This window comes from Ursus maritimus, unplaced genomic scaffold (genome assembly GCF_017311325.1).
Source record: "Ursus maritimus isolate PB19 unplaced genomic scaffold, ASM1731132v1 scaffold_21, whole genome shotgun sequence".
Lineage (NCBI taxonomy): Eukaryota > Metazoa > Chordata > Mammalia > Carnivora > Ursidae > Ursus > Ursus maritimus.
The window spans coordinates 22470742-22497748 of NW_024424564.1; the positions used below are offsets into that span (position 1 = coordinate 22470742).

The following is a 27007-nucleotide window of genomic DNA, read 5'->3' on the forward strand; positions in this document are numbered from 1 at the left end:
TTCTTTCTTTCTTTCTTTCTTTCTTTCTTTCTTTCTTTCTTTCTTTCTTTTCTCTCTTCCTTTTCTTTCTTTCTTTCTTTCTACCATTAGATGGAAAAATAAAATGCCATTATTGCTTTGATTTGCAATGCTCTGACCACTTGTAAATCCATGAATATCTTCAAATGTATTTGCTTTCTATATGTTTCTTTTTCTGTTAATTGCCTGTTTCATTTTCCCAGTTTTATTTTATTTTATTTTATTTATTTTTTAAAAAGATTTTATTTATTTATTTATTTGACAGAGAGACAGAGCACAAGTAGGCAGAGAGGCAAGCAGAGGGAGAGGGAGAAGCAGGCTCCCCACTGAGCAGAGAGCCTGATGCAGGGCTCCATCCCAGGACCCTGGGATCATGACCTGAGCCAAAGGCAGATGCTTAACCAACAGAGCCACCATGGTGCCCCTCATTTTCCCAATTTTATTTCATTTTATTTATTTTATTCTTAAAAATTTTTGTTATGTCATTTTCCCAATTTTAAATAGGGGTGTTGTCTTTTCCTTATTTCTGCAGTATTCTTCTATCATATCTGTACAGATACACATCAGCACCATCTTAAGTTTTATAAGAAAATCTCATGGGGATTTTAATTATAATTAGGTGGAATTTACAGGATGTAATGGTGAGAATTAATTTTGATAATATTAAATGTTGCTACCTGTGATTCAGAGATTCGTTATTACTCATCTGTGTTTTTATTTTATTTAACACAGTGCCCTAAATATTGTCTGGCATTCTTGTTTACTTGAATTGTATGAAGTGATATATGTCCTGGCTCGTGTGTGTGTATGTGTGTGTTTGCGTACATGCATGTGCGGGTATTTCTAATTTGAAAAACGCTCCAATTCTTTTGTTGGAAGGGAAAGAGGATGAGAAGATATGAAATTTCACATGTTAGTATTAATGATTTTTTAGGGCCCATAATTTTTCCTACAAAATAAGAATGGGTTAAAAAATAAATCTGGTAAGTATGATAAAATTTATTAGTGTAACAATTTTAACTTTGGCATAATTATAAATTAAAATATGGCTATTCCTTTCCTGTCTACATTATTTGCAGATGATAGCAAGACCCAGTGACTCAATGTGACTTGTACTACAGAAATGTAATGTTCTGAAATCCCGTTTCTCCTATCCCTTACATTTGAGAGTCGCAAACTCATGATTAAATTGAATACATTTGATAAAGCTCTGTGTTTAAAAATTATTTCAACAAAACCCTGTCCCATTAGGAAAGCAAGAGTATCATTTTAGCTACATTTGCACATTTCGAAGCCTCTTTTTGTGGAGTTTTGATGACTATCTGGAGAAATTATTGTAATGGTAATAGCTGTTTCCCAGTTTTGGGTTTTGGGTTTTTTGTTTGTTTGTTTAGTTGGTTGATTTTTTTCGTGGAAGGTGAAAGATCTATTCTCAAGATAATGGCATAAAGAACTTTGAAATAACGACAGGAAGAATTTCCTTAATAATGAAAGGGTAATTCTCCCAGAGGGATGTCAGAGCATCTCTGCTCCTGACAAAAAAGCTTGTAAGTATACTCTTTGGAAGCACAAGTTTTTCTTGGCTAATTTTATTGGGATCCCTTAAAAGAAACAATCAGATTAGACAGAAGGAAAAATATTTTCATATAAACCCTGACAATTTGGGTATATTTGGTAACTGACCCTTCTTTTTCAAATCACCAACTTTAATAAAGCTGGGATAGTTACAGGATGGGAAATTTTAAAAATAAATAAAAGCTGAATCATACTAACCTAGAGTCTGGAATGATTTAAAATATTTCCTTTGATATAAGTCCCAAATTCTCTATAAAAGTAAAGTAATAATGTGGAAATAAAACATGGTGTGGCATGTCTAGAACTTTTATAACTAGCCTGACTTTGAAACTGAATGAAATGAGTAAGAGATCAAAGCTTTAATGACTTCCATTTTCCTCTCTTTTGAAAAGGCTGGTGCTCTATCGAGATACTAGAACAGTCCACACTTCAAAACAAAATTATATATTTAGTCAGTATATAATATTGGTCATCTTATAATGAAGATTCATAGATACTGTAAAGTAGAATTTCATTCACTTTTGTTTTTACTGTATTTGTCAAACTCGTTTAGAAACAGTTGACAAGGGCTGTGCTGAAAAAAAATACCCAGGAGTCAAGCAATTCTGAGTATAATAATAATAAAGCGTATTGTTAAATGAAATGGTATAAAAGCATACACTTCAGCTGAATATGCTGAATCTGCAGGAAAGTTTTACTACTTGTTATGATAGAATGAAACATCATCAAATACCATTCTTTCTCTGGGTATAAAAGTGTTTTTTTTTTTTAATTTTTATTTTAACATAGCAGATTGTATGTTTAAGAGCAGGATCTGGCAATGGGTAATCCCAAAGAAGGCACAATAAAAAATCAAATTGATTTTGCTTTGTAAAATAATCTTGATTTCAATTTCTGGAATAAATTTATCTTCCTATATGTCTTTTTGGGGGGATCGTTTCTAACCAGATTGCATTGTTTGGGCACGTGCAAACTGGAATACTTAATTACCCGTGGAGTGACCAAGTTATGATTCTTGAGTAGGCCTCTTTTCTCATCAACACTGATGAGGGAGCAGAAGGCTGGCTGAAAACAAAGCATAAGCCTACACCCTGCAACCTCTCCCCACCCCCACTCCTGGATGGAATCTGTGTTGTTCCTCCAAGAAGTTCCCAACTATCTTCATGTTAATGACTTACTAGAGGGGTAAACAACCTTGACTTGACGTGGGCAAGGCCTCGGGTATCCTGGGAGTCTTAATTAACATATGAAAGTACTCTCTTGAAACCTCCCTTTTTCCTTACCTTCCCCCAACCCCATAGTATATAATCAGTCACCCCTCACAACCCGGTGCAGCAGCTCTTTCTGCCCAGGGGTCCTGTCCCCATGCTTTAATAAACCACCATTTTGCACCAAAGACGTCTCAAGAATTCTTTCTTGGTCGTCGACTCCGGACGACCCCACTGAACCTCACCCGTATTCCACAATCCCATCAAACACGGTTTCTCAGTCCTTCGGCTGAAATCAGTAACTTCAGTTCCATCTGTAACACCGGCTCTTCCAGTGGCTCTCAAAGCAGCATGCATCAGAACCAGCTGCAGAGCTTGTTAAACACAGAAGGTGGGGGCCCTACTGCAGGAATGACTGACTGAGGAGATGAGAGGTAGAGCCCGGTGATTTGAATATCTCACAGTTCTCAGGTGATGCTGATGAAGTAGCATGAGGACAACTGATTTATATAGCTTGCTTGGCTTCTAGAATCTGCTTTTTTGTCTCCTCAGACCTGAAGCTGCCTGCTTCTGAACCTGATGGTTTGAAGTTTCTTCGTATTTCCATCTTCAGGACGAATGGAAGTGTAAGCAGGCGGTGTATTGCCAATCCAGGCCTCGGGAAGTCAACACCACGTTCACCACACTTCCAAATGTTGCCGAACGGTTCCTATTTTAAAGGTAATTTTAAAGTTTTTAATTCCTCTCGAGGGTACTAGCCTTCTTCCTTTACAGTCTTCTTAGCGTCTTTTACTTTGTTCCAAGTAATAGTCTTCTAATGCACCTCCTGCCTCTTTTCCCTTCTTTTCGGATAGATTTTATAAGTACTACCCAGACAAATTTTCCAATACACTGCTTTCCTGTACCACTCCTTCCTGAGTGATTAAGTGAAATAACATATATGAATGTTTTAAAATGTTTGATGTGTCATTTAAATTGTTATTATGCTCACAATCTTGCAATTGTTCCCAATGCCTAGAATATTTCCTAGCTATTGACCTACAAGCTAGGAAGGTAGCCTTCCCCCGCCCCCCGGCCCCAGAGCGTCCTGCTCCTTTACTATTTCTCAGATCTCTCCTGGCAGCTTGGATTCTCCACCACCCTCACATTGATGCCAAGGAATTTAGATTATTTACTTGTTGACAGTAGAACTGAGGTTTGGAAATGTGGGTGAAGAACAAACCGCCATATCCTAAATAGGAAATTTAAATCTCCCTCCCTTTTGCCTTTTGCCTCTCAAATTCTCTTTTATTTTTTAGAGACGGTGGGTCTGTGTTCTCCACCAAACTTCTAAATCATTGTATACCACATTTTTGCTTCATTAAGTTCACTCTTGAATTTTGTTCCTAATTTGCCTAAGTTCCGCTCTTCCCTTAAAGTAGGAATTTTGCACAGTCTTCTACCCTATAGACGATGCGGAGTTTTTCCTGAGGCTCCCCGAACTCCTCGTGTCTCCTCCACAGCTATGCTATGATCTTCTAGCACAGTCCTTCAGAATTGAGCATTTTAAATGTTTCTTTCGATTCTTCGTATCCAGTAGAGTGAAAATTTGCACCCTCTACAAGTTAAAGCTTCTGCAAATGCAGGGTGTTTACAAATAATGTTTGATTGTGTGTTTACAAATGTTTATTGATGATTTTTAAAAGTAGCCTAAGAAAATAAAGCAGCAATGATTCAGCATGTTGTTGAAACACAGAAACAAAATTTGGCGTTTCTCGTATTTAAAGTTTTCAGTTGGCTCTGTGGTAATTTTGAAATGGAAGAAGTCTAAATGAGAATGGCCTGTGCCAATATCCCTTCATCTCAAGAGAATGAGTTAATATTGTGGTTTGGCCATCCTGATATCAAGCTGGTAATATAAGCACAGGCATGATGTCTTATCACAACTTCCTCATGACTTTCTCAGGCTAATGTTGTAGGAATTACAACTAATGAATACACCCTTCGAAATTTCTTGTAATGAAGAGTTTTACTTGAGGTGTGCCTCAAGTATGCTTTCCTGTTCTATCTCCTCACTTCTGATTGGGGAACTGCTAATTCTACTTAAATGGTTATGTATCATTTTTATTTACTGTTTAATTTCTTAAATATGTATATATCATTAGAACACTAAAAACGCAATACGTATTTACTTAATTTTAAATCCGCGAGTAAATTTTAAGATCTTAATGAGTTCTGCTTTTCTTTTTCAATTTTGCATCTATCCTTTTTTTTTTTCAATTTAGTGTTGACCCCTTCTGTTTTTCATTAGTATTTTCACTATAAAATTTCTCTATTTTTGATAATGGTAAGAATGCGGTGGTTGCTTAAATGTGGATGATTGTTTTATTACCTTTACCTCATTAAAATGTATTGCAATACAAGAGAAGACGTAGATGAGAGAGAAATCGGGCAATAATTTAGAGCCTGAGTAAATCGGGCTCTAATATCGTATTTTGAGAGGCAGCCATATTGACAAATGGTTTAAGTAGTTTGATTGACTAATCAAGTTAGTTTAAAGAAGCAAGTTTCAGAAAGTGTTGGTTTGAATAGTTTTTCTTCATAGTCAAACCCAACTGCAAAGCTACAAAGTACAAACTCAATCGCTGTGGATGTAGCACATTCAGAAATAGGTGATTGGTGTGGCATCGTGACTGTATTTAGGGATTTTCTTTTATGTGTCAAAGGAAGTAAGAAAATCAATTGTTAGCTCACTCAAGAATTGAGCGTCGTGTGTAGAAAGACTGAAGTTTTGGCACAAACTGACCAAGAGTAGTCTGAGTTATTGGCCTGATTTTTATTCTTCCTGAATCTTGAGCGTTCTGAAGGTGTATGTGGCACTCTTCATCAAAGCCCTTAGTCCTGTAAAGGGACTTAGAAAATGACTAAAGTAGTACCGCCAAATTTGCCTCACAACCCAGCATTTTAGAACTTCCTCTTCTCTTAAAGTCAGCAAAAATGAGGGAATTTATAAGATATTCCACAATTCTGCATTTCCTTAGCTACTAATAGAAATAGTTTTCATGATTGTTTCAAATGTGTTTGAATATCTGAGTAAACTATAATAGATCAGTGTTACTTCTTTAAGCAGCTATGTCCTTTGAACACTGTCCCATTCACCATGACTGTAACTTCTTGGCAAGAGTTGGTAGGCACTGTATAAAAGGCATGTCCAATTTCACATGCCCAGAGTTCATGGACTAAACTTTGTAGTATCTTTTATATATAGTTCTGACTTAGCCATACCTGGCTTACTAGATTCACTAACACTGCAAGGTGATATTGGCTCAAGTTGAAACAAGGTACCAGTGAGCCCATTTCCTATTCATCCTTTCTAAGTAATTTCCTACTCCCTACTGTGGTGTTGTTTTTTCTTTCTGTGTTGCAGCCGTACTTCCTATTGGATAAATTAAAATATAGGGAAGAAAGCCAGAGGAAAATTCTGAAAAAAGTACAGGAAAGAGGAAAAACAGGGTTATAGGGCTGCAAGACTTTCTTTTTGTCCTTTTTATGAACAAAGAGAAGGAGTTGGAAAATACAGTATCTTTTTGTTTACATAGTCTGAAGTTCTATGATTCTGTGACCTCATACGTTGTGAAAGGTGTTCTGAATATTAAAAACCCAGTTTTGAAAACAAATTTATTCAAGCAAAAAGACTTATTGACTCATATAAAGAGTGACCTGTGAATATGAATTTTTTTTTATTTTCCAGGAAATCTTTAATTCTTAGTTTGAAAATTCAAGTAATTTTTGATCTCCTTGAATGAATCCATTCCAGTTAACTATAAAGTGAATGCATCTGAATATATTGATAGGCTTTATTCATCTTCCTATATTGTATACTTTAGTGAACTGTAAGGATAGACAATAAATATTCACAATACACTTGCTTATTTTTCCAAATGAGTTTTATTACAAGGACAGAAGTATTAATCTGTTAATACAGAAACTGTTTTCCAAGGGATCCATCTAAAAATTTATTTAGAAAAAAAAAAAAGAATAAATTACTCCTTGACTGGCATAAGGCTTGGCTGAGTAGCTAAATCATGGGAATACAGTTTTCCAAACTTCCAGATCTATAAGGCACCCATATGAATCCGATTTCTTGCTTGGGCCCATAATTCTTTACTTCCTACCTTTGTTCCTTCTCCCTCTGTGTTAGTGCTTCGGCTATCATGACAAAAATATCATAAACTGGTGGCTTAAACAATGTACTTAGTTTCTCACAGTACTAGATGTTAGAAGTCCAAGACAGAGATTCTGGCTCATTTGGTTTCTGGTGAAGGCTCTCTCCTGGTTGCAGAGGGCCAACTTCTCTCTGTGTTCTCACATGGCTCTTCCTTGGGGTATGTTGGAGGTATGGAGAAAGAGAAAGCAAGAGATTTCTGGTGTGTCCTCTTATAAGGTCACTAATCTTATTAAATGACCTCATTTAACCTGAATTACTTCCTAAGAGGCACCGTCACTAAAAATAAGCACACTGGTGGTTAGGACTTCAACCTATGAATTTTGGGGCTGGGGAGGGGGACATAAATCTTCAGGCTGTAACAACTTCTTTATTTCCCCTTTCCCGGATAATAGGTCTTCCCTTTATGCTCCGTGAGCACTTAATTTCACTTTGCAGTGATGTGTGGTATGTTTCTTCCTTCCTTTTAGTGTTTCCACAGTTGAATTGCACCGGGCTGCAACTCACACTCTAAACACGCAGGTGTTGCTTTAAATGGCACCTTCAATACCCCTAATAGTCTTAGGAGCCTACGGTCACTTTTTTTTTTTTCCTCTTTTTTAAATGGGATCTCTTTTTTTTTTTTTTTTCCTACTCATTTTTCTGTGGTTGGGGAGAGTGGGTGTGGGTGGAAGAATGATGGATGCCTCCTTCCCTCCAAGATGTCCAGGTCCCAAGAACATGTGGCTATGTTCTGTTACATGGCAATGAAGAATTAAACTTCAGGGGAAATTAAGGTTGTTCATCATCTGACTTAAATTAAGTAGATGTACCTGAATTATCTGACTGGGACTAGTGTAATCACAAGATATGAAGATACCTGCTTCTGGCTTTGTAGATAGAAGGGGCCACGGATGTGAGGTGACCTCCAGAAGTTGGAAAAGGCAAGGGGATTGATTATCCTTTAATGCCTCCAGAAGGCACACAGCCCTGTTAAGAACTTTGTGTTAGCCCAGTGAGACTCATTCTAGACTTCAGACTTCTAGATGTGTAGAGTAAGTTATTTGGTTATTTTAAGCCAATAAATCTGTGGCTCCTCCCCACCCCCACCCCCACAGAAGCAATAGGAAATAACGCAGTGGGAAACCTAGCAAGCCAATAGAAATAGTTGCTAAAAGATAGGGGCCTGGGGCGCCTGGGTGGCGCAGTCATTAGGCCTCTGCCTTCAGCTCAGGGCGTGATCCTGGCATTATGGGATCGAGCCCCACATCAGGCTCCTCCGCTATGAGCCTGCTTCTCCCTCTCCCACTCCCCCTGCTTGTGTTCCCTCTCTCGCTGGCTGTCTCTATCTCTGTCAAATAAATAAAATCTTTAAAAAAACAGAATAAAATGAAAGATAGGGGCCTGCCTTACTATGATTCTGGATAGGAGCAGCTTCTTAATCTCTAATTTCTGAACACAGAACTTCCCAGAAATGTCTCTCTTGAGAGCCATATCCCGTCCTTCGAGGTAACCAGTGTTAGTTTTAAGTCTTGTTCCTCGTTGTTGACTATCCCTGGTGGCCAGTAGATTCCATTTTCTGCTTCCCAGATGCTTCCTGCTGTTTGGTTCAATACAGGACATATATGTAATTACTGCTTTAGTTGAGAATTTCTCGTGTGTAGTTTTGGGACTATCCTCATGAGAATAACTTGGGGTGCTCCACACAAGACTTACTGAATCAGTGTTTCTGGCTTTGGGACTCTGGCACCAACATATTTGAGTATTTCCAATGCTTTTAATATATACTAACATTTGAGATCAGTTGCTCTAATTTAGCACCCTGTGTATGAAAAGAGATTTTACAAATTTCTTAGGTGCTGAAATATTATGTTTAATAATAAAATAATTCTACACAGATTATGTACTGAGAAGAAAAAAGTGTTTACTTCTAACTTCCAAATGATTGTAAACTAGTAACTACATGTTTCTAAAACTCTTTCCATCAAGCTTATATCTTTACACAATATCTTCCATATAACCTGACCAAGAGCAATTTCCCTTTTCCTCATTTTCAAGAAAGCCAACAATTTTTACGTTTGCTTTGGGATTCACTTGCACTTTTTTTTTTTTTTTTTTTTTTAATATGTCATCCCTATACTTCTTCCTTTCTCCTTTGGAGTATAGGCCTCAAAATATAATGTGAGTCTCAATAGTTTTCAATATTTTTTGTGATTAAGAATATACAGTTCCTGGGGCGCCTGGGTGGCTCAGTCGTTAAACGTCTGCCTTCGGCTCAGGGCGTTATGGGATCGAGCCCCACATCAGGCTCCTCTGCTATGAGCCTGCTTCTTCCTCCCCCACTCCCCCTGCTTGTGTTCCCTCTTTCGCTGGCTGTCTCTATCTCTGTCAAATAAATAAATAAAATCTTTAAAAATATATATATACAGTTCCTTAATCTAGGGGACCACAAACTATGGCCCATTGTTTTTTGTAAAGTTTTATTGAAACACAGCCACATTCATTCATTTATGTATTGCCTTTGGCAGTTTTATTGCCATAACTACAGAATCAATTAGTTGTGACAAGGACTTTATAACTACAAAGCCTGAAATATTTACTATCCTGATCTTTACAGAAAAAGTTTACCATACCCTGCATTAGCCTGCTATCAGTTTCTCTCTTTTCAATTTATTTCCTGTCTAATTTTTTACATCCAAATCTGTGATATGTTTTGTCTTTTTGGATACTAGGGATGACTGTATTTTATATTTTGAAAATTCTAGTATTGCAAGGTGGGTCAGCAAAATAAAGCTTGATTTTGATAGTAAAGAATTTTAGACTCTGCTATTCAGAGGCTATGTGAGGTTCAAATTCACTGAACATTAATTTTCATCTATCACTCATTAAATGAGTTAATGCATGAAAACTGTTTAGCACCTTGCCTTTGCACATGGTTTACCTTCGTGACTTTGTAAAATTATCATTTGCTAAGTAGAAACCTTGGGTGTTGGATGGTGGTTTAACAAAAAGATCATAGGGAATTCAAACAGAGTTTATTACTTACAGGTCTTGGAGGAGGTACATGGCATGCCTTGAGGGGCCACATGAGGAGGGCAAGGGAGGGTGCAGTCAGAGTATAGCAGGACCTGGGACTTACGCCTTCATTAGAGTTTGGGTAGAGAGCGTGCTTTGGGGTTCCTGGGCTAAGGCTCGATTGGTCATTTCAAACCAAAGAGAGTTGGGTTTTGATAAGCTTTATGGGAATTCTATTTAAAGGGCATACAAAGGGACCCCCGGCAGGTGTAGGAGACTGTATCACATGGGTTATTGGAGAATCCATACCAAGAACTTACATTTACTTTTGGCTCTGTAGGCTGCTATCTAGGGCATGTGCTCTAAGGAGGGATTAGTGTCCATTCAAGACCCCTGCAGGTCACGTGGCCACACAAAATAGGGTTGCTAAAAGATAGGGGCCTGGGGCGCCTGGGTGGCGCAGTCATTAGGCCTCTGCCTTCGGCTCAGGGCGTGATCCTGGCATTATGGGATCGAGCCCCACATCAGGCTCCTCTGCTATGAGCCTGCTTCTTCCTCAGTTGAAGTGCACCGGGCTAAACCCTTAATGTTTACTTTCACTATTTTGAATAATGTGTTAAAGTGAAAATAAAGTGCATAATATTGTGACAAGCCTATTTTTAAAGTAATAGTTGTTGGGTTTTTTTTTTTTTGTTTTTTGTTTCTTTTTCTTTCTTTTTTTTTTTTTTTTTTGGTTTTAGTATTTACCTTGGCATCCATGTATATGCTATGTATTTTTTTTAAGATTTTATTTATTTATTTGATAGAGATAGAGACAGCCAGCGAAAGAGGGAACACAAGCAGGGAGAGTGGGGGAGGAAGAAGCAGGCTCCCAGCTGAGGAGCCTGATGTGGGGCTCGATCCCATAATGCCGGGATCACGCCCTGAGCCGAAGGCAGACGCTTAACCGCTGTGCCACCCAGGTGCCCCTGCTATGTATTTTCTGTATTTCAAATATATTAATATCTTAGGCTCTGATGTCAGTTCTACTAGATGCTGTGAACTTATAAAAATTAGTAACTTCTGAGTCCTATTTTCCTAATTTATAGGATAGGGATCTTCTAGAAAGAACATAACAGGGTTTTATTGTCTATAGTTAGTAGTTAGTACAATATTGTATAATTAATAGTTATACGTGATCAATAATTGGTAACTATTTTAAGAATTTTTTTATTAGACAAATATTTATTAAAGTCTATTATTGGCAAGACTGAACTACTGGCCAGAAACTGTATATCAAAAGAAACCGATACAGACTTTAGCCTCAATGAGGTCACAGTCCAGTAAGGCACGTGTATGTATAAATAGTTGCCATGTTGTGACAAGGGCTATTTATAGTAAAGGCAATTGAGCGTAAAGGCAATTAGTTGAGGTCCATTAGATGAAAAAGTTAATTATACTTGTTTTGGAGATGGTCAGGGGAGGTTTACAGAGGAGATGAACTCACTCTGAGTCTTAAGAATAAGTAAAGGCTTACGCTAATTGGATATCTAGGAAAAGAACAATTTAAGTTGGGGCAATCATATGCACAAAGTATGAAAAGAGAACAAAATACTAAAGGAAAGGTAAGACCTTTAGGCTGGCTGCAGTATAACAGTTTGGGGAGATTTGGGAAGTGAGGCTAGAGATATGACTGAGGGCAGCTTATGGAAAATTAAGAGAAACAGGAGTTTAGATTTTTGTCCTGTAAGTAATGAGGTATATTTATTTTTATAACTGATTTTTACAGTGTAGTGTTTTTAAAAGGAATTTTGGAATCCTGTTGCAATTTCTCATGATAATTATAACAGCTGCAATTATGTTCTTGGCATTCTACAGACTCAATCTGAAACTTTACAACACTGCTTATAAATAAGCATTATTTTCCTCTTTGAACCTGAGGCTCGGCTAAACTAAAGATCCAAAGTAACACGATTAAATGAAAAAGTAAGGACACATAGTAAGATTGTTTATTTTCAACTTGCTATTTTCATTGCTACATGTTGTGCTTTTTCTAAGAATATTATGTCTTCAGTTTATAGGGTAGAAAAGAGAAGAGACAGGGAAAATCAGGACAGAGAGAGCTGTTGAGAAGGTATTACAATGTCCTAAAAAAGGAAGTCTTCTCCCTTCCCACTTCTCCTTCTTTTGCTGTCTGCTACTTCCTTCCTGACAGTACGGCAGCCGAAAGTATGGGGCAAGGAGGGAGGGTGGTAGAGGGATGAAGAATCAGTCCAAAGTTGAGGATCCCCATGGAGGCATGAGATGGAAGGCCTGGAAAAAGACGATGTGGGGCCAGGTGGGACTGCAGAGGTAGCCACAGGAAGAGATGGTTTATGTGCTGGGAGATGGGTAGCAACAGACAAGTAAATTGAGGAAATGAATAAATATATTGAGTCAAGTTTCTCAGCTGGAGGATATATAATAACATAGATATGGGGAGGACTTCAAAGAATCTTCAGATGTTAGACAGTAATATGAAGCGGCAGTGTGAACCCATAGATTTAATTATATAGATGTAATACATATTTTTCTAGTTCTGAGAGGGCCTAGAAATGATGACATCTAGAAGCAATGAGGGCCCCAAGTGCCCAGAGCTTTCTTTCTAAATATCCTCCTTCATTAAAAGAGAAATAACTGATCCCGGGAAGAGCAGGGAAGGTACAGGATGTGCCTTAAACATCCTGTGCAAAAAAGTCTTCAAGTGAGAAAGCTGTCCCAAAAGGACAAAATGTAACCAGTCTCAAGGGACTCCCAATGGACAAATAGTGTGGCTTGGGTATCAAAATAATGATAGCAATAAGTTACCACCTATTTAATAAAATCTAATATGCTAATATACATTAATCAAGCAATTAAGTAAATAGCAGAAATAAGAAAGCCATTCCTCAGAGTTTCAGTAAATGTTAGAAGCAGAGCATCCCCATTTGACAGCCATCACATGAAGGTGATTCAGTAGGGAATTGCCCACAAATGCTGACGTTCGTAGGTAGAGTTTGAGGAATTGCTATAATCTTGGAATCCCTCCCCACCCAATACGAATTACCAGAGGAAAAAAATGTGAATTTAAGAGGTAGAAAGCTGCCAGACACCACCAAAATTAGTGACCAGGTCATCAAAATTGATATCCCTAGTGTTGGGAGAGGTTGACATTGTGTGAGTCCTGATGTGACGCAACGCAAAGAGCATAACATCATTTCTGTGGTTTTCCTGCTAAAATGCATGCTCTGAGTCAGATCATGAGAACTCTTTAGATGAATCCAGGCTAAAAACCATCCTACATACTGTAAGGCCTGTTTTCTTCAAAACGGTATGAACATGGAAGGGGGCGGGGGAAAAAACAAAAACAAAACACCCCCGGAATTGTTCCAGGTTGACGAGTCTATAATACATGATAACTCAACATAAGCATATTTCTAAGATAAACTAGAAAGAGAAATGAGACCTTGTGAGGTATTTTGACTACTTATGGGCAAAATGGCACCCCATAACTTAATGACACAAAGTAATAGACATTGTAGTAGATCTCATGGTTTTTTAAGTCAGGAATTTGACCTAAACTTACTTGAACATTTGTTCTGTGCAGCGTGGTATTAAACATTGGCAGGTGGGCAGGTGTGGAGAGCCCACATTTCTGAAGACTTGGAAGGGATGGTTGGGAGTCTGGGCTCAGCTGGGGCTGTCAGAGGGATTGCTTACCTGCGGCCACTCCAGCTTAGTGGACTTAGGGAATCAGACTTCTTGTATTACAACTCGGTTTCATGTGTCTTATTGATGAGCAATCATTAATGTCAGCCCAGATTTAAGAGGAGAGGCATTTGATACCACATCTCAATGGAGAAATAGCAAAGTTATTGCAGCCATCTTTGATCTAGGGTGGTATGGTCATTATGCAGATATATGTTCTAGTTTTAGAGAAATATACACTGGAGTGTTTGGAGTATTTGGGGAAAATGGGGTATCACATCTGCAGCTTGTTCTCAAAAGGTTCTAAAAATTAAGAGGTATATGTGTATATTTATATACATATATATACACATTGTGCACATGTATACCCTTATATGTATGTATTTATACGGAGAGACAGGGATGCAATGTGGCAAAAGTCATAGAATGTTAGTTGTTCTGGTTGAAAGGGTTATGGGAGTTTTGGCTACTTTTCTATGTGTTTGGAATTTAAAATATGGAACCTTTAAAAGAAAGGGGGAAATGATGGGAATCTGAAGTAAAGCAGCTGCAGTGGACACGAAGAGAATGAGTTGATAAGACTCTATCAATTTAATGTCCACTTAGCCACTAGAGATGGGATGTTTAGAACACTGTCATAAGCACAGAAGTTCCTTTGGCTGCTCATTTACAGAGAGAAGCAAACAAGCAAAACTTAACCAGTAATGCTGTAGCTCTAACATTCTGCTTTGTCCTTTAATGATCACCCTGGGAAACAAACCATTAGCCAAGTTCAATTTTACAAAGCATTGAGGCCAATTAAGCAGTCAGATTTACTTAGATGCATAATGGATTTCTTAGTTCAGAACAAAATCTGTGGTTCTTCTTTATCTGATGGAAAATTATTCTACATAAGAATATTCCAAATGGATAAATAGACTAAGTGTGAGTAATGTGGTTTATTTTGTGCATAGTACATACTTTCACTAGAGAAGGAATTCTTCCATAATAAAATTGTATCTTACTGAAGTGGAAGTAAAGAATGCTTTAGGATTAAACAAATCTTATTTATTGTATCTAATACAGCGTAAAATGAGGGTGGTGGACTCTGTATGAACTACTCAAATGTCAAAAGGAAAAAGGTACAAAGCAATGAGTTTTAGAGCAAGGAAATTGAGAACAGTGTTTTAAAGAAGTACGAATATATGAATAAGTGAAAAATAGATGTGGTATGAATGTTACCTCACAATATTTTGAAACCTTAAAAAAGGAAATAGTCCAATAATTTCCAGTATCTCTGCTCGGGTTATAAAGCTGACATCTATCTCCATGGGAGGTGTTGACATTTTGCTGAAACCTTAGGAGAAGGGAATTCCTGAAAATGAGAAATCAGAAGTCAAATATACTGTAAGCAAAGTTCTTACCAGCTTTATTAACCTGTAGTCATTTTAACTGACTAAATTCCTAAGACAGATGTGTAATTTTCTTTCGTAGGTTAAAAAATAGATGGAATCGTGGCAGGAATTATTTAGATTCATTTTCAGAAGTCAGGGTTGTTACAGGAAGCAATAACAAAAGATGGTATTTTTTTTCTAAATTTGAATTGTAATGGGAATCATCTCAGTGCTTCATAAAGCACCTAGCCTACATCCAACAGCAATAGTAAGTCTGGCTGGTGCTGTTACCTGTTTCTGCAGTGTGTATGCCCATACGCGCACAGGATCTGCAGTGGGGGAAACAAGAGTGTATGTGTAGACCAGAGGGGAATGAACTGAACATGAGAAAGGGTGACTGTAACTGGGAATTGGAAAACCTTATCAGAGTTCATCTGTTTGAATTAATTCTGTTTTGTGCGTATACATGTCACGTATGTCTATATATTAAAATCATATAAAATTACTGATAATCTTAAGAACTCTGCAGTAGTCTTTTCCATCTTACTTGACAATAGTTACATTGTAAGCATTTAAACAGCTTAAAAATAGGGTATTAGACAACCATGTTTACAGTAATCTATTACAGCATACCAAATTACCCAAAATTTAGCAGCTTAAATCAACAAACTTTTATTATCTCAGTTTCTGGGGTCAGGAATCTATGCACTTAGCTGGGTACCTCTGACCCAGAGTCTCTCACGTGGCTGCAGTCAAGGGATGGGCTAAGGCTACAATTATCCCAGTAGAGGAGTCTCCAAGCTAACTCGCATGGCTGTTGGCAGGTCTCAGGCCTGGCTGTTTGTTGATGGGGGACCGCAGTTGTTTGCCAGAAGGCCTCTGTATAGGGCTACTCACAATATTAAAGCTTGTTGAGGTAGGTGTGTGTAAGAGAGACCCAGAGACAGAAACCAAAGTCAATCTTTTTGTGATATAATTTTGGAAATGACATATAACCAATTTTGTAGCATTAGTTATTAGAAGCAAGTCACGAGGCCTAGTACCCACTCAAAGGGATGCCACTACATAAGAACATAAATGCCAGGAGGTGAGGATCATGGGGAGCCATCTCAGAAGCCTACCACAACGGTGTTAAAAGTTTGTTGGTCACCCCTCTGTCATTAACTTCTCCCGGTGCAGCTTTATAATAGGCTTTAACAAACCATCAAGTTATGTCCTTGCCTCTTCAAGCTTCTCTTCTCGGCCCTTTTTCTTTTTCTTTCTTTCTTTCTTTTCTTTTTTTAGATTTCTCCCATTCCCAACATATATGGTTTAAATTGGTGGTCATCAAACTGAGAATTCAAAGAGCTACATAGGCATTTTTAGACCCTCAGCTTGCCATGTTCTCTTTCCTAAAATCCCTGTGCCTTAGACCTTCTGGGGTCACAGTGGCCTTCTCCCTTCACAAAAGAAAGATGACCCTTAGTCCTGACTATCTTTTTTGTTGATCCCCAATCTTGCTGTGGAACATTTCTCCTGTGTAAACCTCTGGGACACCAACAAATGGGAGGTATTTTTTGGTGGTTAATTAGGGTATCCTAAAACCTGAGTGTTTCCTGATTTTTCGTGGTGTATTTCTTTTTTAAAAGTGAAGTGTGATTTTTGAAAACTGGAATCAGTTATCAAAAGCCTCTCAACGAAGAAAAGTTCAGGACTAGATGGCTTCACTAGCAAATTCTGCCAATCCTTCTCAAACTCTTCAAAAGATTGAAGAGGAAGGAATCATTCCAAACTCATATATGAGACCAGGATTAATTACCTTAATGCTAAAGCCAGGCAAAAATGCCATGAGAAAACTATCCCTGAAATGCATAGATGCAAATATTGATCACACACCTTAACCAAGTGGGATTTATTTCTGGAATACAAAATTGGTTCAACATCTGAAAATCAAGTGTGATATACCACCCTAATAGTATAAGGAATAAAACTACATTATCATTTCAGCAGATATAGAAAAGACATTTGACAAAACTCAACACCTTTTCATGATGATAAAAAAACAAAACAAAAAATTTTCAAACTAGGAATTAGAAGGGAATTACCTCAACATAATTAAAGCAATACATAAAAATCCCACCGTTAACATCATACTCAAGGTGAAAAGCTGAAAACCTTTCCTCTAAGATCAAGAATAAGACAAGGATGTCCACTCTCACCACTTCTGTTCAACACAGAACTGGAATTCCTAGCAGAGCAACTAGACAAGAAAAAGAAACAAAAAGCATCCGAATTGAAAAGAAGAGCAATTGTGCTACTAGGTATTTACCCAAAGAATACACAAATACTAATTCAAAGGGATACATGCACCCCAATGTTTACAGCAGCAGTATCTACAAGAGCCAAATTATGGAAAGAGCCCAAATGCCCATCAACTGATGAATAAAGATCGTGTGTGTGTGTGTGTGTATAATGTATTTATACACTATATATATATGTGTGTGTGTGTGTGTGTGTGTGTGTATACACACACATTATATACATGTGGACTGGTTTTGCTAACTAGCTTATATGATAAATATTTATTAAAAATGAGCTAAACCTGCAGAGGCAAGGTCATGATTAAAATGTGTTTAAGTTATATTAAAAATAAGAATTCCTATACAATGCTTGTTTCCTCCATCAATTGTTAAGTTTATCAGGGTTAAGTTGCAATCATTATATTGCTATTTTCAGTGCATGGTATGTTATCGAGTACATATTTAGCATTTAATACATGTTTAATGATAGAAATTTGAATACTTGAATATTGCTGCGTAGAAGAACATTTTCTAATTAGAGGTCAGATCAGGATTAGAAAGCTCCTTATATTGGATTCTTTGTATATTGCTTGTTGTATAGGGCTCTATGGCCTGAATCAATTTTCTTTTTAAATTAATAAACTTGATTTTTTAGAACAATTTTAGGTTCACAGAAAAATCAAGCGAAAAACTACAGAAAAGTTCCCATCTATCCCGTCTTCACACACAAAGAGGCCCCCCCCCCACCACCACGCTCTACCACACTGTTGCCCTGAATCACTTCTCGATCATTGGAGAATCTGCGGCACAGCTAGACTTTGAATCAGTTTGACTGGACCCCGACATGCATGTTCATTTCAGTACTCTGCTGCTAGTGTAAACAGTTAAGGTCAGTGGTAGTGAGAGGGAGAGGACCCACCCAAAGGGGGTCTAGCCGTGGTGAACCTCTCAGAGCTCAAGTACTGTTTCACAAGGCAACTGTGGTATAACTTTTAAAATCTGGTTTCACCTATTTCCTGGTAAGTTACTCCATTCTGTGGTAACTTTGAATTTTGTGTATAGTTCTGTTAATATGCCTGCTATATTTTAAATAATTTGTTTATTGCTGGATGGTGTCCCTCAAAGAAGGAACCATGCCTTCTTTATCTCTAGTGCAAAGCACAATGTCTGGCACATTGAAAGTATTAACACATTAGCTTGGATTTAATAAATATCTTCTATATGTGAGAAATTTAAATAAGTATTTAATGCATGGTAGCATTTAGTCCTCCTACCAACCATATATAGACACTATTCAGTCTTATTTTAGAAATGAGAGAACAGGAAGAACTTAATTTGCACAAGGTCACATATATAGTCAAGCCAGTATATCCAATCAACACTATAAATACTGTATTTGGAGCCACAGATTATCAAAGTGTCTGAAATGTAAAAAACAAAAATTGGTGTCAAAAATCTAAAACACTTCAAAATTAAAATGAATATTTAAATGATACTAAATTTGGGGTGCCTGGGTAGCGCAGTCGTTAGGCGTCTGCCTTCGGCTCAGGGTGTGATCCCGGCGTTCCGGGATCGAGCCCCACATCGGGCTCCTCTGCTGGGAGGCTGCTTCTTCCTCTCCCACTCCCCCTGCTTGTCTCTCTCTCACTGGCTGTCTCTGTGTCAAATTAAAAAAAAAAAAAATCTTAGAAAAAAATGGTACTAAATGTAATAGCCTCAGTAAGGGTTACATTTAGTACTCATAAAAAATTTCATTTAGAAAGAATTTATGGTGAGATTTCTCACTTTACACAATGATTACCGAGAAATTATAGCCAATGGTAAATTAAATGTGATTCACAACCAAAGGGATCAAAAATAAATTTGTTTTAAAATTTCAGAATTTTATATCCAATATATTTAACACGGCATGTACTTACTTTCAAATACGTTTGATATGATATGAAGGGGCTGTGTCTCAAATGTGATAATGTTCAGCACCTACCGAACACTAAAATATGGCACTGAAGCAAGCGGTAGACTGGCATTTACATTTTCATTTTTCTACTCTGCCTTCTGTGAGGACTATGTTAATCAGTTAAATTAATAAGTGTTTTGGTAATTAAATCAAAATATATGGAATTTATTATCAAAATACATTTTTTTTCTTACATAAAATGTACTTAGAACATATACATTTACTCCACTATCCCATTTATAGCTGAGCATTCTTGGTGGCTTGGTTAAAATTCAGATACTCTTAATGAGAACATCATTTTACATTAATTATTACTTTCTGTGTTTTTAACACTTTCTATTTAAGATTCTATTTAATTATTAAATGCTGTGATTAAAATGTCTTCCAATAAATTGAGTTAGTCTAATAAATACAGCTTTTAATGACTATTAACCTTTATTTGCATTGCCTAGCAGTGCAATACAGATTATATTGTGATACTAATAATTTCTTTTTTTTTAAACACTTTAAGATATATTTTATATGCTATACAATTCACCCATTTAAAGTATGCAGTTAGATGGATTTTGTTGTTTTCAAAGTTTGCAACCATGACCACAATAGAATTGTAGCCAAATAGAAACTGTACATATTATTAGTGATTCCCAAACTTACTGTCTCCCCACCCCCTGGCAACCACTAATTAACTTCCTGCCTCCATGGAGATAACCTATTCTGGATATTTCATATAAGTGGAGTAATAGAACATCTGATCTTTCGTGAATGACTTCTTTCACTCAGTCTAATATTATCAAGGCTCATTCATGTTGCAGAATGTATCACTACTTCATTCTCCTTATTGCTGAATAATAATGCATTGCACGAATATACCACATTTCTTTTGTCCTTTCAGTAGTCAATGGACATGTAGCTTATTTCCTTTTTTCAGCTACTGTGGCTAATAGAGCTCTGAACTTGCCTATAAGTTTTTGGTGGAAATACATTGGCTCTTCTCTTGGGTATATAGCTAGTGTGGAATTTCTGGGTCATATTGTGATGGTATGTCTAAGTTTTTGAGGACCTGCCTAAGCAGCTGCCCTGTTTTACATTTCCAACAGCAATGTATACAGGTTCCCGGTTCACTACCACCTCACCAATGATTGTTATTGTCTGTTTTTTGTTTGGTTGGTTTTCTCTGTGAGAGAGAGGAGAGCATGTGCAAGCACAAACAAGCAAGAGTAGGGCAGGGAGGGCAGTGGGAGAGAGAGAATCTTAAGCAGGCTCCACACCTAGTGCAGAGCCTGACTTGGGACTCAGTCTCATGACCCTGAGATCATAACCTGAGCTGAAATCAAGAGTTGGATGCTTAACCCACTGAGCCACCCAAGCGCCCATTTTTTTTTTTGTCTGTCATTTTCATTTTAGCCATCCCAGTGGGTGTAAAGTGGTATCTCACTGTGATTTCGATTTTCCTAGTGACTAATGATATTGAGCATCTTTTCCTGTAATTACTGGTTATGTACAGATCTTCAGAGAAATATCTATGCAAATCCTTTGCCCTTCTAAAAATTAAATCACCTATCTTTTAATTATTTTTTTATATATTCTGGATCAAATCTATTACATATGATTTGCAAGCATTTTCCCCATTCCATGTGTTGTGTTTTCACTCTCTTCATGGCATCCTTTGCACAAAACTTTAATTATAATCCTGTCCAGTTTGTCTCTTCTTTCTTCTGTTGCTAATGCTTTTATAGTATCGTATCATGGTATCACATCCCCACACAAAGGAATGAAGTCGGAAAACTACCTTATACTCTACACAGATACTAACTCAAAATGAGTAATAGATGTAAATCTCAGAGGCAGAATTCTAAAACTCTTAAAAAACAGGAGCAAATTTGTGACCTGGAAATATGTTGGCTCTTCTCTTACCAATCTAAGGTAATAGACTAACCCAAGACACTACTGCTGTCTGTGAGGGTTGGTAATTGATGGCTTAATTTTTTTTTTTTTTAAACGTGAAGTTCATGGGATTGGTAACTGTCACTGAAACAACCAGAAATGTAGCTTGCCAGGTACTGTTCTTGCAGACTTGATACATAAATAGAGAATAAAATGTATTCAAGAATATTGAGTATGTATCATGTTCAACTCAGTGCTTGCCCAAGGATACAGAAATTATATATATTTATGTTATATATATTTTATATATATATTTATATATTATATATTTGTAAATATTAAAGATCCATTTTATTGAAATTTTACATTATTTAATTTTTAAATATTAAATCCATTTAAATTAGTCTTCATCTAGCTCACAACCTGATAATCAGTAAGGGATAGTCAGGAAATGGGCAGCGTTGGCAGAAAATGTCAAGGTTTCAACTTACATTTATTACTCTTAGGGAGGCTGAAATTCAGGTCTACGAATTATATTATTCACTATGCTTTTAAAAAGTCTAGATTTCTTTTTTCTCTTTTTTTTTCTTTTTCTTTTTTTATTTAAATTCAATTAACATATGGTTTCAGGGGTACGGGTCTGTGATTCATCAGTCTTATATAATACCCAGGGCTCATTACAGCACATACCGTCCCCAATGTCCATCACCCAGACACCCCATTCCTCCAACCCCTGCCCAGCACCCCTCAGTTTGTTTCCAATGATTAAGAGTCTCTTAGGGTTTGTCTCCCTCTCTGGTTTCATCTTGTTTCATTTTTTCTTCTCATCCCCATGATCCTCTGCCTTGTTTTTAAATTCCACATATCAGTGAGATCATATGATAATTGTCTTTTGCTGACTAATTTCACTTAGCATAATATTCTCAGGCAAATGGCAAGATTTCATTCTTTTTTTTTTTTCAATGAAGTTTTTTGGTGATGGGGAAGGCATTATTAGTTCAGTAACCCATTAAGACTATATATAAGTCCATTAAGTCTAATTTTGCCATAGTAATGGAAGTTGCAAAATCATTAAAACAAGCAAGGCTTGTCTTGTATTCACATTTATGTTCAGTGCTTATTAATTAGTCACAGCTCTAGTTCTCTTAACTCTGGGGTTCAGTATGAGGGAACTATCTCTTTCTATGATGTGCTATTGATGCATGTGGCAGAGGGAAAATAGCATGTTTGCAAATGGCATAGGTCATATTCACTCACCTGTCGTCAATCAAAGCAAGTCACATGGGCAAGCTTTATATTGTTAATTGAGTGGGCAGTTATAATTCTCCCATGGGAGAGGATCACACTAGGTATACAGCCAAGCCTGAATTTGAAAGCCTTTCCAAAGGGAGGGGCAGCAATAATAGAGGTCACTACAAAGCCTATCTATGACCTCAGAGTAAGAACTACACTATTTTATTATTTCCCCTGTATGTATTAGTCAGGATTCTCCAGAGAGATGGAATCAGTGAAGTGTACACATACGTGTGTGTGGGTTTTAAGGAATTGTCTCATGTAATTATGGAGGCTGGCATGTCCAAAGTCTGGTATTCAAGTCAGAAGGTCATCCCACTGAAGACTGGGAGGAGTCTCTGTTGCAGTTCAAGTTCAAGGGCCCTCTGCTGGAAGAATCCTCTCATGCTTGGGAAAGGTCAGTCTTTTTGTTCTATTCAGGTCTTCAGCTGCTTGGATGAGGCCCACCACATTATGGACGGCAATATCAAAGTCCACCAATTTAAATGTTAATCCCGTCTAAAAATACCTTTACAGAAACCTCTAGAATAATATTCAGATACCATAGCCCAAACAAGCTGACACATAAAACTATTACAGTATGTACTTGACAGTACAGTATATATCCAGTATGTATGTAGTTATTTGAGCTCATTTATTTATATCCTATCATGAGCAAAAGATTTATTGAGCATTTCTATCAATTATGACATTATGCTCAGCACTGGGAGAGGCTCCAGGTATATGAGTTGGTCTTCTGTAGTATTTTGTTTCCTGCTGCATTCCTAGTACCTAATGTAGTACTTTGTGGCAGAGAACATGTTCATAAATATTTGGTTAATGGGTGAAAAATTAAGAAAAATAGCTGGAATAGCCCGAGGAATATGCAAGCAGCTGGAAAAAAAACCTGGGCAATATTGTCAAAATAAAAGGTCAACCACAGTCTGAGGAAAGTGGGGGGAAAAAAACAAAGTGTCAGAGATGAGTAATATTTGAGATACCTGGTATGACATTTAGATAGAAGTTTAATCAGGTAAAGAAGAGAAAGGAAGGAATATTAAGTGTTATGTGCTTAGAAAAGCAGATGCAAGGATATTCACTATAGCATTGTTGATAAACAAGCATTTGAAATGATTCAATGTCCAGTAATAAGTGAATTGATAAACTGTGATATATCCGTTCTATGGATTACGATATAAGAGTTGAAAGGAAAGAGGTAGCGTGACAGATTTCTAAAACATAATTTTTTAAAACCTACGTAACAATACTGCATATTTTCTTTGGGTGGATATGTGGGTGTAAATGCACGGAAATACATACAATAGAGCAACTACTTAAAAATAGTGATTATATCTGAGGAATGGAATTGATGATGGTATGAAGGGGACTTCAGCCTTCTCTGCAACACTTCAAATTTTATAAAAATTGTAATCATATATTGTATACTTAAAGGATTAATTGCACAGAAGAAAAACTGGTAACTGGAATAGTAAGAAAAATCATGTTAATCTCGTATGAACCTTGTAAAACAGGAAAATAAACTGCGAATTTGAAGCTTTCAGGCTGCACGAGAGGCAGTCTTTGTTGTCACTTTGTACTGAGTGTTTGAAAAAAAATTGCCATGTGAGGGGGCAATGACGGAATCAAAAGTAAAGCAAATTCCAAATAGTGAAGAGAGATGGAAGGAAAGAAACGGTAAATGAGTGGTAAATGCAAATGTGAATTTTTGAGTTGTAATTGGGCAGAGTAATTGACTAGTTCAATTAGTTATCATGGTGGTTTGGAAAGAAGACAGTATTCATGCTAAGTAAAAAAAAAAAACAAACTACAGATGCTCTTTTTGGGGCTGCAGTAATTGAAAAATCACACAAAAAACATTTAACTATGAGAGAAAATCTTTGTTTCACTGCCAGGTTTTGCCTTAGAAATGCTGACTCATGAAACATTTTCAACTATCTTGGAAACATGTCAATGCTCTTTATATTTGAGACATTGCATTTATTTCTAAACACAACCAAGGGCAGAAATACTATGTTCAAAGTCACTGTATAAGAAAACACGTGGAATACAGGCACCTGGGTGGCTCAGTTAGTGTCTGAATCTTGATTTCAGCTCAGGTCATGATCTCAGGGTTGAGATCAAGTCCTGTGTCATGCTCTGTACTAGGCATGGAGTCTGCTTAAGATTCTGTTTCTCCTTCCCCCCCGCCCCCCGCCAATAAACACATGGAATAGAATTGAGTGAATAGAATTGAGTTTCCTAGGAAAGAGTTACACATTTATTACATGAGATATATAACAAAATTGAATACTATAGTTACCCTTTCCTTTTTTTTTTTTTTTAATGGAGAATGCTGTACTCTTGTGAAATAAGGAGACTATAGAGACAATAGGGATAATTTAATAGAACCACAAAACAGCAGAACGATAAACATGACATGGATACATTGGTGACCAACATACATTGCTACTTCTTTGCTCTTTCTCTGCTTCCCAGTCCTCCATCCTGGAGGCTTTGAGTTTATCTGCATCATCTGCTTGAATTGCTCTAGTCTGGGGGAATTTAATCTCAGTAGTGATAGTTCTATCTTTGAATTCTGTCTTCCAATAATCTATGGTGTCGTGAACATTTTATTTAGTTTTCTCATGCCTTGGTTTTTACTGAGGAAATTGAGGAATAATTTTACTTTTCTTGAAAGATTTTTTAATAAGCTTTGTGTAACTAACATGTTAAGTAATATATAAATATAATTTCAAGTCCCTATTGACATTTTAAATGTAAACATATCTCCAGATCTAGGTATATTTTATCCAGTATAAAGTAATGGAGCCAATAATCTGGTAGAATCTATATGATAAAGGGTAATAATGCTGAGAACATAAATAAATATGACCTTCTGGTGGGAAGCAAACTTGGTTTTTGTAAAGGGAAATCAATCCCAGTGGGGCCTGGGTAGCTGCTGTAAAGGGAAATCATGCTTGACTATTTTAGATCTTTGAGTAGGTAGCTAAAATAATTAATTAGGGCTAGGGAATGTATGTTATCAAGACTTCATTTAGATTTAGGCAAAGCTCCTCATCAAAGGCTATTTTATTTTTTAAAACTTATTCAAATTCAATTAATTAACATAGTTTATTATTAGTATCAAAGGTAGGATTCAGTGATTCATTAGTCTTCTATAATACCCAGTGCTCATTCCATCACATGCCCTCCTTAATGTCCATCACACTGTTGTTACCCCATCCCCCAACCCCCTCCCCTCCAGCAACCCTGTTTATTTCCGTATGATTATGAGTCTCTTATGGTTTGTCTCCCTCTCTGATGTCATCTTGTTTTATTTTTCCCTCCCTTCCCGTATGATCCTGTTTTGTTTCTTAAATTCCACATGAGTGAAATCATATGATAATTGTTTTTCTCTGATGACTTATTTCATTTAGCATAATACCCTCTAGTTCCATCCACGTCATTGCAAATGGTAAGATTTCATTCCTTTTGATGGCTGAGTAATATTCCATTGTGTATATATACCACATCTTCTTTATCCATTCATCTATCGATGGACATCTGGGCTCTTTCCATAGTTTGGCTATTGTGAACATTGCTACTATAAACATTGGGGTGCAGGTACCCCTTTGGTTCACTGTGTTTGTATCTTTGGGGTAAATACCTAGTAGTGTAATTGTTGGGTTGTAGGGTAGCTCTATTTTCAACTTTTTGAGGAACCTCCATACTGTTTTCCGGAGTGGCTGTACCAGCTTGCATTCCCACCAATAGTGTAAGAGGGTTCCCCTTTCTTCACATCCTCACCAAAATCTGTCATTTCCTGACTTGTTAATTTTAGCCATTCTGACTGGTGTGAGGTGGTATATCATTGTGGTTTTGATTTGTATTTCCCTGATGCTGAGTGATGAGCATTTTTTCATGTGTATATTGGCCATGTGTATGTCTTCTTTGGAGAAATGTCTGTTTATGTCTTTGGTCCATTTCTTGATGGATTATTTGTTCTTTGGGTTTTGAGTTTGATAAGTTCTTTATAGATTTTTAGATACTAGTCCTTTATTTGAGAAGACATTTGCAAATATCTTCTCCCATTCTGTCAGTTGTCTTTTGGTTTTGTTGACTGTTTCCTTTGCTATGCAAAAGCTTTTTATCTTGATAAAGTCCCAGTAGTTCATTTTTGCCCTTGTTTCCCTTGCCAAATGCTATTTTCTAAGTATGTGAATAACTGTGAAATTAAGGTGGGAACAGGGAGGGCTTGTTTAGTCATGAGTAGGGAATTAGCTTAGTTATGGAAAACAAAGACGAACAGGCATTTTCCTACAAGGATAAGAAAAAAATAATAGAGTCTTCCTCAGATGCTACTGGACCCAGATTTGTTTACCCTAGTCTGGGAAAAGGGCGATATCGCAAAACCCCCCAAACTCCATATGTTCTGGAGTTCCTGTATAAAAAAAAAAAGCCATTTTAATAGGTACACAGCTGCAGAAAGAGCTTGGCTTTAAATATGAGCAAGGTTAAGAAAACAACAACAGCAACAA

General features: G+C 37.0%; 1 long non-coding RNA gene across 3 annotated transcripts in view; it reads left to right on the top strand.

The window, feature by feature from the left end:
• The window catches only part of LOC103656248, a 182806-nt gene that overhangs the window by 8430 nt on the left and 147369 nt on the right, over nucleotides 1-27007 (top strand). For 2 of the 3 annotated variants that reach the window (XR_005836695.1, XR_005836694.1), the window contains exon 1: nucleotides 2978-3521. This is a non-coding gene — a long non-coding RNA (uncharacterized LOC103656248). Of the gene's footprint in view, nucleotides 1-2977; nucleotides 3522-27007 lie in introns of those variants that run through there. The other variant, XR_566584.2, reaches the window with a different exon arrangement.